Source organism: Schistocerca americana, chromosome 7 (genome assembly GCF_021461395.2).
Source record: "Schistocerca americana isolate TAMUIC-IGC-003095 chromosome 7, iqSchAmer2.1, whole genome shotgun sequence".
Classification (NCBI taxonomy): domain Eukaryota; kingdom Metazoa; phylum Arthropoda; class Insecta; order Orthoptera; family Acrididae; genus Schistocerca; species Schistocerca americana.
Window position 1 is genome coordinate 330,620,693 of NC_060125.1, and position 17,837 is coordinate 330,638,529.

Sequence of the window (17,837 nt, forward strand, 5' to 3'; positions counted from 1 at the left end):
GGGCGGTGTAGAATCCGCCTCAGCTGGGACTGACGAAGGACATCGAAAGAGTACAAATAAAGGTAGCTTGTTTGCATAATCGAGAAAGATGGGAGAGAGTGTCACGGCTGTGATTTGTGAACTGGGATGGCAATCCATAAAACAATTTTGGCATCGGCAAAATCTTGTCGTTAAATTTTATTCACCAACCTTTTCCTCCAATTGCGAAAATATTCGGTTCGCGCCCACCTCTATAGGGAGGAATTATCATCATGATGAAATAAGAGAAATCAAAGTTCGCACAAAAAGATTTAGGCGCTCGTTTTCGCCTGGCGTAATTCGAGAGTGGAACTGTAGGGAGATAGCTTGAAGATCGTTCGATGGACCTTTTTGCGAGGGCTTAAGGGTGGATGTAGATGTAGACTGTATCCCAAACTGTATAGTAATAATGCTTCCGTGGAACTTTAATTTTCTCAAACCACCAGGTTTCCCTTTTTCATAGCAATTTGCTGACACTACGTCTGGTGAGAAGATAGCTATTGCCTCCCTACTTTCTGGAAGTAAGGCCGTGCTGGTGAGGTCTGGTTTTTGCTACTGGTCTCATTCGTTTTCCCTAAAAATTTACTCATCACATGTCCGCATATCAGCCTGCACACACAACAATTCTCACTTCAGTATACTTCTGCATACCTGCAAACGATATAACCCTACGAACTTCCCTATTATATGAAAATAACAACAACTCTTACGTTCTTATTCCTACCTATTTTACTATTACCTTGGATGTCACTACGTACTCACACGTGAGGAAAGGAATCGTCCATCGTCCCCTCCCTTCTTGCAAAACGAGTACCCACCTTCAAGTAGAAAACAAGAAACAACACCAAAGAAACCTAACAATAAACCTACAGTAATAATAGGAAAATACACGGGGCAATGACATGAAAACAGCTGATTTATCGGAACACAAGACAATGAAAAGATACCCATATACTCAAGTAACATGAATAAATCGAACACTACCAAAACTTTGCAAAGATTCTCGCAACATAACAAATTAGCGACCTCAAAGGGTAAGGCACACCTGTACCTTGTTCTGTCTAACCCTAGAGCAGGCTCGTTCAAACTGTGCCCCTCGGGCGCTAGCACCCGCGATCGTCCAGATCCCCGGGTGGATTAGTAGTATATTGTTGCAATGGCCAAGTCGTGTCGCTTAGCTGACCCTGCGGTCTGCCGGCCGAGCCTCGCCATGCTTTGTACGCACCACTACAGCAGAGGTCAAAAGCACTGATACTACACAAAGCCGTTAGTCAAAACTTGAATAACTGGAAGAAAATTTCAAACATCATTGCAGTGAAGTAAGTGTTTCGTATCGTAAAACTCTTTATTATTTATAAATATTGTAAATAAAACTATATTTTATAATCTGATATGGGACTTAGAAATGGGCCAGTTGTCGAATATGAGATTGTCAGCAAGAAGGGACATTTCTTTCCGCTTAATTTTTGTATTTGGGTTGCACAGACATAGGAAAAAGTTTCAGGTGCGTTACATTTTGTCACTTTCTGAAAAGCCGTCGCAAACGCTCTATCGGACATCAAAGTGTCATTAAGAGCCCATCTTTGTTTTTGTGTATTTATGTGTCGGTGGATGGGAAAACATATGTTGTAGTTTGAAGAGTTTTCAATTAACTAAAACTCAAATACTCCAATAGAAAAAAAAAATTATTTTGCGACCACATTTTGCTGTCTTTGCTAGCGTCTATGACCGCTTTCCACAGCAACAGGGGGAAAACGCACCTAAAACCAATCTTTTTTGTTAGTTTTTATTTGGGTTTCAATGAATGAAACAATGAAGTGTTAAAACGACAAAAGTGTTTTAAAAACAGGATTGTACCAAAGTAACCGTTAGTTTTTTTTTTTTGTTTTTTTTTTTTTTTGTTTTTTTTTGCTATGTTAGGAGAAGGAAACATGTGTCTAAATATGTGAGAAATCTTCGGCAAACTTCGTTTCGTTTTCTATCGCTTTTGACGAGTCCACGGATGTTGCGGCCATATCTCAGCTCGTCATATTCATTCGGTGTGTCGACGGAAATCTGCGTGAATTTCTCGACCTTACAACATTAAAAGACATAACCAAGGGTTTGTATAATTTTCTAGCCTTGGAAAACCTGTTCGAGTCATTGGGTGTAAAATGGAAACGCCTGGCCATTATAACAACGGATAGAGCCCCTGCGCTACGAGGCATATGCACTGGTTTCATGGGTTACGTCATTTCAAAAATGGCTGAAGTCGGCTGTTGCTTAATGACGGCAGTCCATTATCTCATACACCAGGCGGCAGTTTGTGTGAAGATAGTCAACGTAAAAAAAATATTATGGACACAGTTGATCGAACGATTAATTATCTTCGCTCGCATTGACTCACACATTGCCAATTTAAAGAATTTCTAGCTGATATTGAAGTGGAATACCAGTACATACTCTACCACTCCGGAGTAAGATGACTGAGTAGAGGGAAGGTGCTTCATCGGTTTTTCTCTTTGAGGGACGAAATCAATACGTTTTAGGAAAAGAAAGGACGTCCAAAAGAATTACTTCCCGATCCTAAGTGGGTGGCGAACTTGGGTTTTTTGAGTGAGCTAACTGGTCATTTAAATACTTTGAACATTTCACACTAAGGCGAAAATCACTCTGTTGTTTATTTAGTGCAGAGGATTCAAGCATTTCAAAAACAACTTATTTTGTGGGAGAAACAGTTGCGCGAGGAGAATTGTCGACACCTCCATGCATTAGACAGCGTTAAGGAAGATGTCGATTTTTCAGATTACGTTCAACTCATTTGCGAATTGTAAGAAGAGTCTGAAATTAGATTTTTGGAGATAAGTGATATGTTCACCCGTTTTCTCTTCGTGCAGAGGACGTCTCACAAGTGTTTCAACTAGAGCTGATTGACCTGCAGAGCGGTATCCGCCTGAAGGGCCGCTTTCTTATGTGTAAAACTCTGGATGACTTTTATCACTGTTTTCCACGAGAGAAGTATAATCTTTTTCACAAGCAGGCGGCCAAAGCTCTCTCAATGTTTGGTTCCACATATATTTGGGAATGCTTTTTCCCCTTTTAAAGCTTGCTAACACTAAGAACCAATCACTACTTAGCGACAAAAATTTGACTAATTCTTTGAAGTTACCTGTCTCCCGGAATATTTTATCAAGCCTTGACAAAATCGTTTCCTCGAAAAAGAAGAAACGTGTGGTATATTAATTACCTTCTTTAACAATGTTGACTGTAAGGGTTAAAGGTCTTTATAACTTCAATTCTGTTTCATTTAATCAGTTTTCAAACTTTGACAATTAAAATTATTTCCCTCCCGCCGGAGGTTCGAGTCCAACCTCGGGCATGGGCGAACATGCTGTTCTTAGCATACGTTAGATTAAGTAGTGCGTAAGTGTAGGGACCGATGAGCTCAGCAATTTGGTCCCTTAGAAGTTCACACATTTTAAAATTATTGCGTGTAAAACAGCAAACTAAAGATCCGATGTCTAAACTTTGAAAAAGGGATACAAAAATCTGTAGCACGAAGTACAACAAAAAATACTTACTTGTAACTACTAAGAGTAAGAATGAGACTCTATATCCCTTACGTACAATTGTTACCAAAATACAATATTTATGACACTAGTTCATTTAAGAAATTGATATATCATTCAGAAGGCGCCTACTGTACATATGACGAGTGTGTATGTGCAGTACTAATAGAATCAACCTGTTGGTCAGAAAACAAAAGTTGTTCTTTGGGTCTTGTTTCGGATATGGTTTTCCAAAGCTTTGCGTAGTAAAACTGCCACACGAGCACTGTCACCTAAACAGTAAATTAGAATTATATTAATACCTTCAGCTGCTGACGGGCGTTGATTTATGATATATCAACGAGGACAGGTGAAAATGTATGCCCCGACCGGGACTCGGAATCCGGCATCTGCTGCTTACATGGCAGACGCTCTATTCATCAGAGCCACCGAGGGCACAGAGGATTGTGCGACTGCAGGGACTATCTCGCGCACGCCTCCCTCGAGACCCACATTCTCAGCTTGTAGCTATGTCCACACACTACATTCCTAGTGTCCCACGCCAACACACTCATTACTCGTGGAAGACAGTCTTACGAAGTCCCGCAAGTGTTCGGGGAATATGTGTGCATCCGCACAGAAGAAGAAGGTCATGGTCGGTAATGCCAGAACTGTAATCTTATATGGATATGAATAAACTGTTGGTCAGAAAATTACTAAGGTGTTCTTCGAGTCTTGTTTTGCATATGGTTTTCTAAAGCTTTGCGTAGCAATTCTGCCACACGAGAATGTCCGAAAGACATGTCCAAAACAACAGACACCATATCCATATAAGTATACACAGTAAACGGTTTCCTTGTTTTACCACTCATCGACCGCTTTTCCAGAGCTGCGCTTCCTCTGCTATGTTGTTTACGTTGGATCTGAGCGCTGGACATTCCAGCGCAGAACAGGGCTGTGCGGTCTCACTCGCTCCACAACCATCTCTCTCGCTCCTATGCCGACACCAGCGACACAGGGTCGCTTACGGGGCGATGAATTACACTGCGTTGCGCCTGCGGAGCGACGCTACGCCCACCGGGGGATTCTTGGACGAGCATGAAGAGGTGCCTTCTTTCTGCCTGCTTCAGTCTTGTCCCGTCTGCCGGGCGAGCCTCGACCCGCGCTGACGTGTCAGCCGGGCGAGCCGCTCAGGGACGCGTCGGGCCGCGCTTAGCGGTGTCCCGCCAGGACCAGAGTCCGCTCGGGTTCCCTTGCGGCTCGGCTGCTCGTCAAGTCGTGCGCCCGCCAGTCGTCACACTGTCGCGGGCTTGAAAGGAAATCTCTGTTGCCCGAATGCAAGCAGTTTTTTACTTCGCACAGTATTTACCGACACAGTACTTCACCTTCGGTCTTATTTTAATATAAGACCGAAGGTGAAGTACTGATGGCTGTAATATCAGCAATAGTATGGTTACTTACGTCTCCGTAATTATTAAATTAATTTATTGTTTGGTCCATGTGAAAAAACTTCTCCCTCTTACGATGCAGTGAAAATATTTAATTTTATTAATGGTCATTCTAGTAATTAGCAAATTTTTGTAACACTACCCTAAGTATTTAAAAGCTTTTATTGAGTAACACGAATGTAAGATGGTTGTGGTGTGGAACGACGCTTACCTTTTCTAAGCAGGTACACCCTTCCCTCGGCAAGGCCTGGCTTCTGACTGTAGCATATTTGACAGAAGTTTAAATTCATTACTTCACGGACCTAACACAAACCTGTGTAATATGCAGGACCGTATGAATCGTTCATTAAAGGCCTTGCAGTTTGGGAAATATGTCTAGATTCTAATCAAATTGAGTGCTTCGATACCCTTCTCGATTTCCTTGTGGCAGTTCATCTAACTTCGGACGAAAATGTCAAGAATAAAATTAAGGAACATTTTAATTGATGTGGAAAAATTTCAAATATTATTTCCCTGCTATATCTAGTTCAAAATGGCACTATTGGACTTAACATCTGAGCTCATCAGTCCCCTAGAACTTAGAACTACTTAAACCTAACTAACCTAAGAGCATCACACACATCCATGCCCGAGGCAGGTTTCGAACCTGTAACCGTAGCAATCGCTCGGTTCCGGACTGAAGTGCCTAGAACCGCTCGGCAACCGCGGCCGCCTCTATCTATTAATGACTTCTGTATTCGCAGTCGCTTGGGAAAAAACAATAATTTTGGAATCCACATGAAGTGTAAACTGAAACGAGCAGCGACTCGAAATTTCCAGTGACTAAGTTAAAAGAAAGTGCCACTGATAAGTTTCTGTTAAACTTAAAGACGGAGTTTCCAATGCTATCAAGTAAAGTGGTGTGAAGCTTATTACCTGTCTCGTCTACATAGGTGTCCGAAAAGGCTTTTTCTTCCTACACGTATATAATAAATTCAGAAACAAACTTCACAGCGAAAGTAATTTGAAACTGTCTTGACCTACTGTGGTTCCTGATTTCAAAGTTATGTCACATGCAAAGCATGTGGAACCTACTCAACGAATTCCGAGGAAATGCTGAGGTGGTCAGTTAGTGTAAAATACTTTAATATTGGATACTAGACCCACCCATTGTCCAAAAGCTTCATCAACCCTTTTGATGTGGTACAAGTGAAATGTAAGCATTAAGGCTATTAAACCTTTGATAAATACATAAAATTGCAACCAGTCACTTTTTTGAAACAGTTTTTTATTCATTGCATGAACCGATTCTCAAGCCTTTTCGGACTCATCTTCAGATGTTGTGCATAGGTATTTCTGGCAAAGTGCTGCGTGCTTGCCCTGAGACAAGAAGATGGAACAAGCTTTCATGCATCACCATGAGTGTTGTTTATCTGCCGATTTGGTCTCCAAATTTAGTTTTGTACTTACTTTGACAGCATGGGCGGCTTTTGTTGTTAGTAGCCACCTGCTACTGGCTATCTGGTACTACATCGCTCACGTTTATAGAATATGTATGCGTATATACTTTCATAACGAATCTTTACCAGCATCTAATAACATACTGCATAATGCCACTGTATTTTCTTTGTTTACTTCTTGTACAGAAGTAGTACTTGTTCCCCAGGTTCACTGCAGTTTCCGTTTCATAAGTAACTTACTAACGGTTTGAAATCTGCCCTTATAGGTCAGTGTGTTAAGTTCGAGACTAAAAAACTCAAGGCTTAGGATTCTTTCCCCGGTTGCTCCTAAGGTATTCCCTGTTTCTTATTGCATCTTTCACATATAACAATTACAGCGATTCTAAGTCAAGTTGTACCGTATTTCGGAGTACATATTGAAACGTAGCTCCCGCCCATTAACTGGATAAGTCTGTTCAGAAGGGGAAAACATCTCTGCTTCTGGATAGACCAGTCTTGGATAGAGGGACTGATGATTTTTGAGTGGTCCCTCACCTCACCAATAAACTGATCACCCAAAATTGGAAGGTGGAGGTGCAATTTTCTATGGATTCTCGGCTTTGTTAGAATTGTTTTGTTTTCTGATTTGTGAACAAATGATCACCCAAAATTGGAAATCGTTGTGTCATATACAGAATGCAAGGTGGAGGTGCAATTTTTTATGGATTCACGGCTTTGTTAGAATTGTTTTGTCTTCTGACTTGTGAACAAATGAGAAAACATTTTTCTGCAAAATGTTCGGATTTAGGCCCCTTCGGGAATTTAGCGTCCACCTCGACCGAGACTTTCATACCATGGGTCCTCACCCAAGGAACACTCATGTGACTGGCCTGTGTAATAGCCAAATGAATGCGAAAGAAGTCAGATCCTGAATTTCGAATAGCACGAGGGTTGGAACTTTAATAGTGGCAACTATTTATTTACAGCTCGTACAAAATTGTTATGTGTTTCGAAGTTTTCCTGATCTTCAAAGTAGTCACAAGCATTGTGTAAGACCCGTTGCCAGCGATTTGGAAGTCGTAGGATACTCTTAGAAGTGCCATCTGTGTTGACAGTTTGAGCGGCTTGGTCTATTGCCCGACGAATTTATAGCACTTCTGAAGCAAATGCCGTAAAGTGTTTCCTGGACTTTAGAAATAAACTTACGAGGGCTTAAGTCAGGGGAGTGCAGCAGGTGGTATAGCACTTAGCAGTCCCATCAGTCAAACAAATCAGCAAAGTGCTTGAGGATTGTCCTGCAAAATGATGGTCAGGTACTGCAGAAAGTGTCATCGCTTCTGTCTCTATGCTGTTCATTTTTGGAACACAACCTACGACCAGCTTAGCTCATATCGGGAATGGAGGGGGCGGAATTAGTAATCGAAGCCCCGAAAAGGCGCAGCTGACGTAACAACAGTTGGGTAACTGAGGGAAGTTGTCACAGGCAGCAGCAGCGGCGGCGGCGTCAGAGGCAATTCCCCGGCGGCGCGGCGGCTGATTGCACTTTCAGATGAAGGCGACATTTGCATGCGGCCAGCTGTCTGGGTGGCTGGGTAGCCGCGCAGCTGCTGTAGCCGCGGCCGCTGGCGCCAGGTGGCGCAGCGTGACAAGTCCGCGGCCGGCCCCAGGTGCGCGCCAGGACAAGCAGGCGCCGGCCTGCGACTGCCAGCGGCCGCCGCTGTCCGACGCACCGAGCCGCCCTCTGCTACCACGTAAAATACAAACACTACGTACCGCACACGTCACAGTCCCTGCTCTGGGCGGATCATTTAACACGACAGTCAGGGGACACATTCTTCGTAGCGGGAGAAACGCATAGTTATTTCTTACCTGCATAGCGAGAGCCATGTCGCTAAACACAATGGCAAAGAAGGCCTACTAGGCATATTACACAAAGCTGACAGGGGATATCCCACAACACTAGTGTTACGATATATTTAGATGAAGAAACCGGTCGATAGGAGGTTTAAATCAGACATCATCACGCTAACTTCTAGCATATTCATCAGTCAGACACGTAGGATGGATAATTATATCATTATATATGGAGGTAGTATCTGTACCCGAAAGAACAAATACCATTGATGACCATGCAGCTTCTCTAGAATGAAATGATAATTAAATCGATAACCAAGCTGCAAACAGGCGTTGATTTACATCATTGGGGACATGTTGAAAACGTTTGCCCCGACCAGGACTCGATCCCGGGATCTTCTGCTTACATGGCAGACACTCTATCCATCTGAACCATCGAGGGCACAGAGGATAGTACGCCTGCAGGGCCTTATCCCTTCCACGTTCCCGGTGAGACCCACATTCCCAGCATGTCCACACCACTACATTCGCAGTGCGCCTAATAGATGTTAACCCATCACACTCATTACTCGTGGTATATTAACCTACCGAGTCCCGTTCGAGTTGGGGCATAACGTGTTCGTTTGCACAAGAAGATCAATGGCTAGGCAGCCATATGTTAACTATATATGAAGGTAGTATCTGATCCCTAAAGAAAAGATGCCATTGATGACCATGTAGCTTCCCTAGAATGAAATGGTAATTAAATCGACACCCTAGCTGCAAACATGCACACTGCTAATGTAGTGGTGTGAACATGTTGGGAATGTGGGTCTCACGGGGAACGTGAAAGAGTTAAGTCCCTCCAGGTGCACTGTCCTCTGTGCCCTCGGTGGCTCAGATGGATCGCCATGAAGTAGGATTTAATAGTCTTGTACGTTTTCAAAATTCTCTCAACTGCAGGAATAAGTGATAGATATCTTCTCTTACTATGAGAAAGTGTTTTCTTATTTTCAGTTCACTCAGGTTTTGTGCTTTTACAGTATAATATGAAAAGTGAGAGACCACTTTCAGAAAAAGAAGTTCCACATCCATCTTCGTAAAGACGGAAGTAATTGTACCAACATCACGTATAATATGCAATGAGCAGCCATTTCCTAAAATGTTGCCCCCCACAGCCTAAAATTTTTTATTTAGTTTACTAACACATTGTTAGAAACAGATCGTTCAATTCCGATAAAGTTGGCAACAAACTTTCGTGACACGTTCTATTTCTGCAGTACACTCAGCATATACTTAACTACATTGACTTACATGGAGACCTAAAACCGTGGGTTTTCTATTGTTTTACAGATTTGTAGCCGGGGGTTGAAATAGAGCATTAACAACCGACCAGAATCCGGATAAACGTGGTGATTTGGTAATCCTCCACGCAACACTTTGTAAAACATAGAATTTCTTAAGCACTTCAATAAACACAAGGAATATGTATCAAAAGAAAAGAGAGAGTGGAAGAATGGAAGGTTTTTAGACTACATTTTATCGACATTGAAACATTTCTATGCCTTAAGAAGAATCTTTCGCTTCTGTTTGGAGTGAGTCTTTTTGTGTTGGATGTCATCGTTATTATTGTTTTTAGGGTCCGCATATCAGTCGGTAGAAACGGAACCCTTACAGGACCACTCGCTGTCGTCCATCTGTCTGTCTGTCTGAATACTCAAAACCATTTCTTCACGAACAAAAAACGGTTGAAATGGCTCTGAGCACAATGGGACTTAACATCTGAGGTCATCAGTCCCCTAGAACGTAGAACTACTTAAACCTGACTAACCTAAGGACATCACACAAATCCATGCCCGAGGCAGGATTCGAACCTAGACAGTAGCATTCGCGCGGTTCCAGATTGAAGCGCACAGAATCGCTCGGCCTCCGCGGCCGGCTGCAGTTAACCACTTCCGAGAAAAAAAAAGTCTTAATAGGACGGATAGACAGACAGTGCGAAGAAAAAAAAAAACCTGCAACTTAATTACAAATTAACGGTTTTTGTATGTTCTATTTTGGTTGTAAGGTGAAACTTCGTTTATTGCCTGATTTGACGATTGTAAACCAATTTATTGTAGATTTTTAAGAATGAGTTAACGAGTATAAAAATATACAACATAAATGATCGCATTTTGACTTGGAAACTGGCGGTCATTATATTTCCAAATTCCAAGTTGATGCGTCTACCTGTTCGTGAAGAGCCGGCCAAAGTGGCCGAGCGATTCTAGGTGATTCCATCTGGCACGGGCATGAAAGTGAGTGATGCCCTTAGGTTAGTTTGGTTTAAGTTGTTCTAAGTCCTAGGGGACTGATGGCCTCAGATGTTGAGTCCCATAGTGCTCAGAGTCATTTGAACCAATTTTGGGTAATTGCATGAAGCTGAAAGTTATGTTGATTACTAAGACTCACGGTCTCTTGAAGGTACAAGAAACGTTAGCTTCTAAGTCAGTGTAATCGAAAGATAGGCTATTTATGTCACATATTTAGGCACTCGCAAACTCACACTTCTAAATCTACAGAATACTTCCCTTTGTCCTAGGATCATGAAATTTGCCAAGAAGCAATGTTATACACTACAACCAAAGGACGAATTTTGAAGAGTGTTAATTTATATCTCTACCACTAGACCAAAAATTATTCATTTGTCATTTGTTAATCGGCTTTCAGATTTAAAATTAAAATATTCTCGATACTCTTGGAATCCCTCGGATCATATATTGCCAATATGAATATCGGTTACAGGTAAAAATCGAGATTCTTGATTTCCAGAACGGATTAAAAAATTGGTTCAAATGGCTCTGAGCACTATGGGACTTAACATCTATGGTCATCAGTCCCCTAGAACTTAGAACTACTTAAACCTAACTAACCTAAGCACAGCACACAACACCCAGCCATCACGAGGCAAAGAAAATCCCTGACCCCGCCGGGAATCGAACCCGGGAAGAAAGAACGGATGCAGTCTGTATATACACTGAAGAGACAAAGAAACTGGTGCACCTGTCTAATGTCGTGTAGGGCCCCGACGAGCACGCAGAAGTGCCGCAGCACGACGTAGCATGGACACGAGTATCAAGAAGTGCTGGAGGGAACTGACACCATGAATCCTGCAGGACTTTCCATGAATCCGTAAGAATACGAGAGGGTCGAGATCTCTTCTGAAGACCGTTCGTGGAGCCACTCTGTTGCAATTATAAATGTGTTGGGTGTCGCATTGTCCGCCTAAGTCCGTCGGGAAGGACATCAGACATGAATGGATGCAGGTGATCAGACAGGATGATTACATACGTGTCACCTGTCAGAGTCGTATCTAGACGTATCAAGGGTCTCATATCACTCCAACTGCACACGCCCCATACCGTTACAGAGCGTCCACCAGCTACTGCCATGTGGAGTCTATGAATTCCTGAGGTTGTCTCCTAACTGTGAGAGGTGGCATGCCTTTACGATGCACACAGTGACTTGCCCCTCCCATATTTATATCTTACTCTGAGTAATTCGAGTTTGTGAAGTATAGCCGAGTATTATCATTACAAGGCTAATATTGAGAAGTCAGAAGATATGAATATTTTCATCTCTTTTTGCATGCAGTGAAAAGTTCCTTCCCACGCGGACTTCTCACGCAGCGTCTCTCGTCGCCCGGGTGGTCTGGTGACAGGTGGGATATGCTGATGTTGAAAGGGTTATGCCCACTGGCGTGAGGGAGTCGAGTGGATGCCGTCCAGACGCCGACATTGTCATAAGACCTGGGGCGACACGCCCACAGGGGCCTGTAGGAGCGGCTGGGGTTAGAGATTCCGTTACTTCGCAGAAAATTTGTGAAAACACTTTCTGATGGGCTACCAGCGAGGCGTGGGAATGACTTGTGTTCCCAGGCAGTCTTGGCGGGAAAATTCCCGCGATTTCTGCAAAATCATAACTGTGATTGGCTTGCCCAGGAGATAGCTCGGTGACGTAGCAAGATCGGCGCAAAAATTGGCGCCAAGTATCTCCATCGCTGGAATAGTAGTGCTTTGGCAGTAGAGTTAAATTTTCCACCGGTTTTGGAGTCGATGATTGGCACGTTTAACCACGGCCACTGTGGTGGGGGCGGTAATGTTCTGTGTTTGGCTTGTACGGGTGCTCTTGGTAGGGTCGGCTATCGCCTTTCAGTCGGAGATGGTTACAAGACTGAGCTCTCGCTGCTCTGGACAGCCTACCCTCCGTTGGCTCTGTAATATACTTTCATTTAATTGTAACTGTTTGACAAAGTTGCTGAAGTTTCGACTTCAACGTAACTTTCAAAAGTACAGTTGGCAATTGACCGTTCTGCATACAAGCGGCTTATGTTGTCCGTCTTGAGCAGTTTTGCCTAAAGTTGACTGTATCAGAGCTGCTGTGTGACTTCGCTTGTTAAAATTAATCTCTGTACCGCCAGTGATTGTGTGACGAGCCTTCTTCGTCTCCCTCAGAGGCGCATTTGTGTTGCTAGGAAGTCTTTAATCTGGAACAACCAGAACAGGATAATTGGTTTCGGGCTGTACTTGCTACATTACCATCACCACGACGGGACGTCGAAGCAACCAGCCAACGCCTCCGGTACGCCAGATTGTGTCCTTGCAGTTAAGAAGACAGCTTGGTAATGTATGTCCGCAGCACCGGCAGATAATGGAATTTTGCTATTTGATAATCAGAGCTCACCAGAGTGCGCCCCTTCGTCTTGTCTAACGTGGTTCTGTCTTGGGTGTTCATTGTCTGAGTTCTCACTACTGTGGCAGCAATTAATGTTGGGTTGGCTGGGTTTTTCTCTTAAGGTTTGAGTTGCTAGGAATTGGCTCCACATACCACTTGGTGTGTCTTGAAAGGAGGATATAAGATGAACATCAACAAAAGCAAAACGAGGATAATGGAATGTAGTCAAATTAAGTCGGGTGATGCTGAGGGAATTAGATTAGGAAATGAGAGTAGTAAAGGAGTTTTGGTATTTCGGGAGTAAAATAACTGATGATAAAGTAGAGAGGATATAAAATGTAGACTGGCAATGGCAAGGAAAGCGTTTCTCAAGAAGAGAAATTTGTTAACATCGAGTATAGATTTAAGTGTCAGGAAGTCGTTTCTGAAAGTATTTGTATGGAGTGTAGCCATGTATGGAAGTGAGACATGGACGATAACTAGTTTGGACAAGAAGAGAATAGAAGCTTTCGAAATGTGGTGCTACAGAAGAATGCTGAAGATAAGGTGGGTAGATCACGTAACTAATGAGGAGGTATTGAATAGGATTGGGGAGAACATAAGTTTGTGGCACAACTTGACTTGAAGAAGGGATCGGTTGGTAGGACATGTTTTGAGGCATCAAGGGATCACAAATTTAGCATTGGAGGGCAGTGTGGAGGGTAAAAATCGTAGAGGGAGACCAAGAGATGAATACACTAAGCAGATTCAGAAGGATGTAGGTTGCAGTAGGTACTGGGATATGAAGAAGCTTGCACAGGATAGAGTAGCATGGAGAGCTGCATCGAACCAGTCTCGGGACTGAAGACCTCAACAACAACCACTTGGTCATAAATGCCACAAGCTAGTTTATGGACAACTTCACCTTCACAGCATTTATTTGAGTATCCAATTTGACGTATTGTAAATTTTTCATGTGTTTTGTTTATTATTTTGAGTTTAGTCATAATAAATCAAATTGTTATTTTGGACAGAACTTTCATTCTATAGTTCGGTAGAGCAATTCTTTAATTTCTCACTAGGTTAATAAAAGTTTCGTTTATCAAATTCATGTCTAACAAATTAAATTATTGCAGGTGCCAAACTATTTTCTACTCCACTTGCAGGGTCGATTACAGTCAGTTCCCGTTTCATCTTAATCCATGTGCAACAGCAAAAGTCGGAGTTAAAAAAGGGGAGGCTTAGAGGATCATTTCCATATGAAGATTCTAGAAGATTTAGTGTTAAATACATTGCTAGCCCCGGCACTTCGCAACTGTACACGTCCATCAGCTCGATACAATTTGAAGAGACTCGTATGACCTGGCAACATGTTTCCAGTCTTCAACAGTCCAATGTCGAAGTAGACGGGCCTAGGCGAGGCGTAAAGCTTTGAGTCGTGCAGTCATCAAGTGTACACGAGAGGGCCTTCGGCTCCGAAAGCTCATATCAATGATGTTTCGTTGAATGAATCGCACGCTGACACTTTTTGATGGCCCAGCATTGAAATCTGCAGCAATTTGCGTAAGGGTTGCACTCCTGTCGCGTTGAACGATTCTCTTCAGTTGTTGTTGATCCCGTTCTTGCAGAATATTTTTCCGTTTGCAGCAGTGTCGGAGATTTGATATTTTATCAGATTCTTGATATTCACGGTAAATAAGTGAAATGGTCGTACGGGAAAATCCCTACTTCATCGCTACCTCGTAGATGCTGTGTACAATCGGTCGTGCGCCTACTACAACACCACGGTCAAACTTAAATCTTGATATCCTGCCATTGTAACAGCAGTAACGGATGTAGCAACTGCGCCAGACACTTGTTGTCTTATATAGGCGTTGCCGACCGCAGCGCCGTTTGCTTCCTGTTAACATTTATCTGTATTTGAATACGCGTCCTATGGTAGTTTCTTTGGCGCTTCGGTATATAATTAAGTGTACGCTGACCCCTCAGAGCGCGAATACTGCTTACATCTGACACACTTTTTATAATTTTTTAGGAACGTAGAATCCATATTAGTCTCATTATACCGTTCGATATGCAGCCTGTTAATCTACACTACACTTACAAGAAATCGTAATTCGAAAGATAACAAAGCGGCGTTCGCATGAAATAGTCTCATTTGCTGTGGGTGTGTGACACGCAGTGCTCGTCAGCCTGCCTGAACACTTGAAATAAATAGATCTTAGCATCATAAATGTGCTACAACAACTTCGTGATCGTGAAATCAACGGGTACTTGAGGAAACATGGACAGGAATTTTCTGTAGGAAATTAAATATATAGCTTCGAAAATTCCCGCGTGCGGAGTCATTTAACATAAGCGTTTTCTGAGTACTGTACCACGTCATAATGCACAGGGAAAAAACTATACTGGAGAAATCAACGTTTCGACCACGGTTACCATGGCCTTCTTCTGTGTCTGCGGATGTGCTCTGTTTGTTTCCCTTTTTTTTTAGGAGGGGGGGGGGGGGGATTAGTTGTGCGTTGAAGTGCTGCCACCTTGGTGACTGAACTTCCTGTGTGACACTATGTGTGCATCTAAGATATTGCATATATTTTTGTGTATGTGTGTGGCTATTCACGTGGTGCTGCTAATCTCTCTCCACTTCAATATTGTGAATAATTAAACTCATTTTCCTTCTTTCTTAGTACAACGTATTTCTACTGCTGTGAATATTTTGAATAGCTGGTGAGTTTCTATCATGTAAATAAAATCGTTTTGCATTTATGCCGTTTTTTTTAAGTAATGTATTGATACTGGTATAATGTAACTCTGCTGCTGTAAATATTGTATATTTGATCAATTGCTGATATGGAAACAAAATAATTCTGCGTTTATGCGATCTCTTTTTTATAATAAAATATGTATTGTTTCTGACAATATCCATGAGTTAATTTGTCGTATCTGTGTTATTATTATTTGATCTTTTCGCCATTAAAGTTATTGTAGAGTATAAATATAAATAAGGACAACTTTTTGTATGTTTCCTTTAATTTCGCACTTGATCATTCAGTTTTACAGAAGGCTCCATATGCTTTGTTTTATATGATTCTAATTCAGCCTGAATAGTATTTCAACTTATAGATGTAATTACTGACATGATTATTCCTTTAGTAAATTCATTCACCACTTATTTTATAGTTATAGGCCCAACATTCTACTATGGTACTGTAGGCACACAGGCACTGATGCATTGCTACCCTTTATCAATCTTTACTGTGCAAATATTCAACATTTTGACCCCAACGACACAATCTATCCATGGCATCTGATAATGCATAATACAGGTGTTTCAGTTTAACAGCACTTGGACGTTTCAAATACATTTTTTTTGTCCCATGACGTCAATTTTTGCATTGCCTAACTATACATACCTACTACAGAAACTTTACTACCAAACATGTGAACATTAATAGGGGTATGGGATGCGTTATACGCATCTGTCATCTTCCTACCCTTATATTCCACTGCATTGACAAGCCTCTCATGCCATGAGTGCTGCACTTCTGTACTAGCACGTTGCGAATTTTTTACATCTATAAATACTTCACAGTCATTGTCAGATGTAAACAGACCTTTACTCGTTTAGAATCACTGGCAGTTAGTTACACTGTGTAAGGGAGTAACAATACTTTTGGGGGCCTGGCTTCTTTGGTTGTGCTACGGTGTAGTCAGATGATACCAGATCTGAAAGTCTGGGAACTTATCCGGTGGGCTGTGAATGTGGAAATATCCGAGTGTCTTCGTTCAGCATCAGATCATATTCTGTAAAACTATTAGGTACACTAACTATAAGTAAACACTAGTTAGTGGCAACAGTGAAACTACATTCAAGAACTCAAGCCGCTCCTACTTCTTCCTCGCTGAGCCACAGGAGTACAGTGAAGAACGTTTTTCAGTCGCTGGAACTGACGCAAAGTGTGAAATTTTCGCCGGCAAAAGACTTGGGCAGTACCTTATGTCAGAGCAGGTAGTCCTTGGGGAGTGCTCTTCCCTGTTGTTGGCAACAGACCTATTATTTGAGGTCTGAATCTCACCCCAGGGGGGGGGGGGATAAAACCGAAGCCATTAAAGGTCCGGAGAACGGCCGCTCAAACCCATTGTTTTTGCGTCCATCGAGACCGTCGACTGCTGGCAGACGACGAAGACGTGACGACGACGCCGATACTCTAGGCTCGTCGCTGTTATCGCCTGGCCTGTGGACGCTATAGGTGTGCGGGAGGGGGGGGGGATGCCGAGGGGTAGGGAGTACTGCAAATTTCTAGTTCCTTTCTGAAACATCGATACAACTTTTGACTGTTGCAAAAGTCTTGGTATGACTCTCTTTCCAGCACATAGTGAATATATTTGGCGGATGGAGAGAAATTTCACGGTGTTTTTAAGGCTGCCGACGTTGATACTGCCACGCTTGTAACTTTCCAGATTTTCAGGCTAGCATAGCAGTACTCTTTTATGCTGAATCGACCGCACTCGCGAGTTTGTCGTCACGCCTGTCCATCGGTCTGCTTACCCAAGGGCTTTGTACTATCTGACGTGTTGCCGCTGTTGTGCCTTATTTATCTGTACATCTCCACTATTTCTCTTCTGGCTTTGTTAATATTTTCATTGTGTTACACGCTGGTGCTTGTTTTCATCTGATGTCATGTTCGATTGTAGTTACAAGGCATTTCCAGTATTCTTGGTAAGCATCTTTTAGCGCATTTTTTAATAGTGTCCATCATCTGTTTGTACAGCGATCACCGCTTTACTTCGTATCTTTTCTTCGTACGCTGTGCTTCGTTAGAGGCGTTATCGTTCCATTCCTACTCAGCATCTTGAATTGCTTCTGTTTGCTGCAGGTGCGTATTAGTGGTATACCGTAA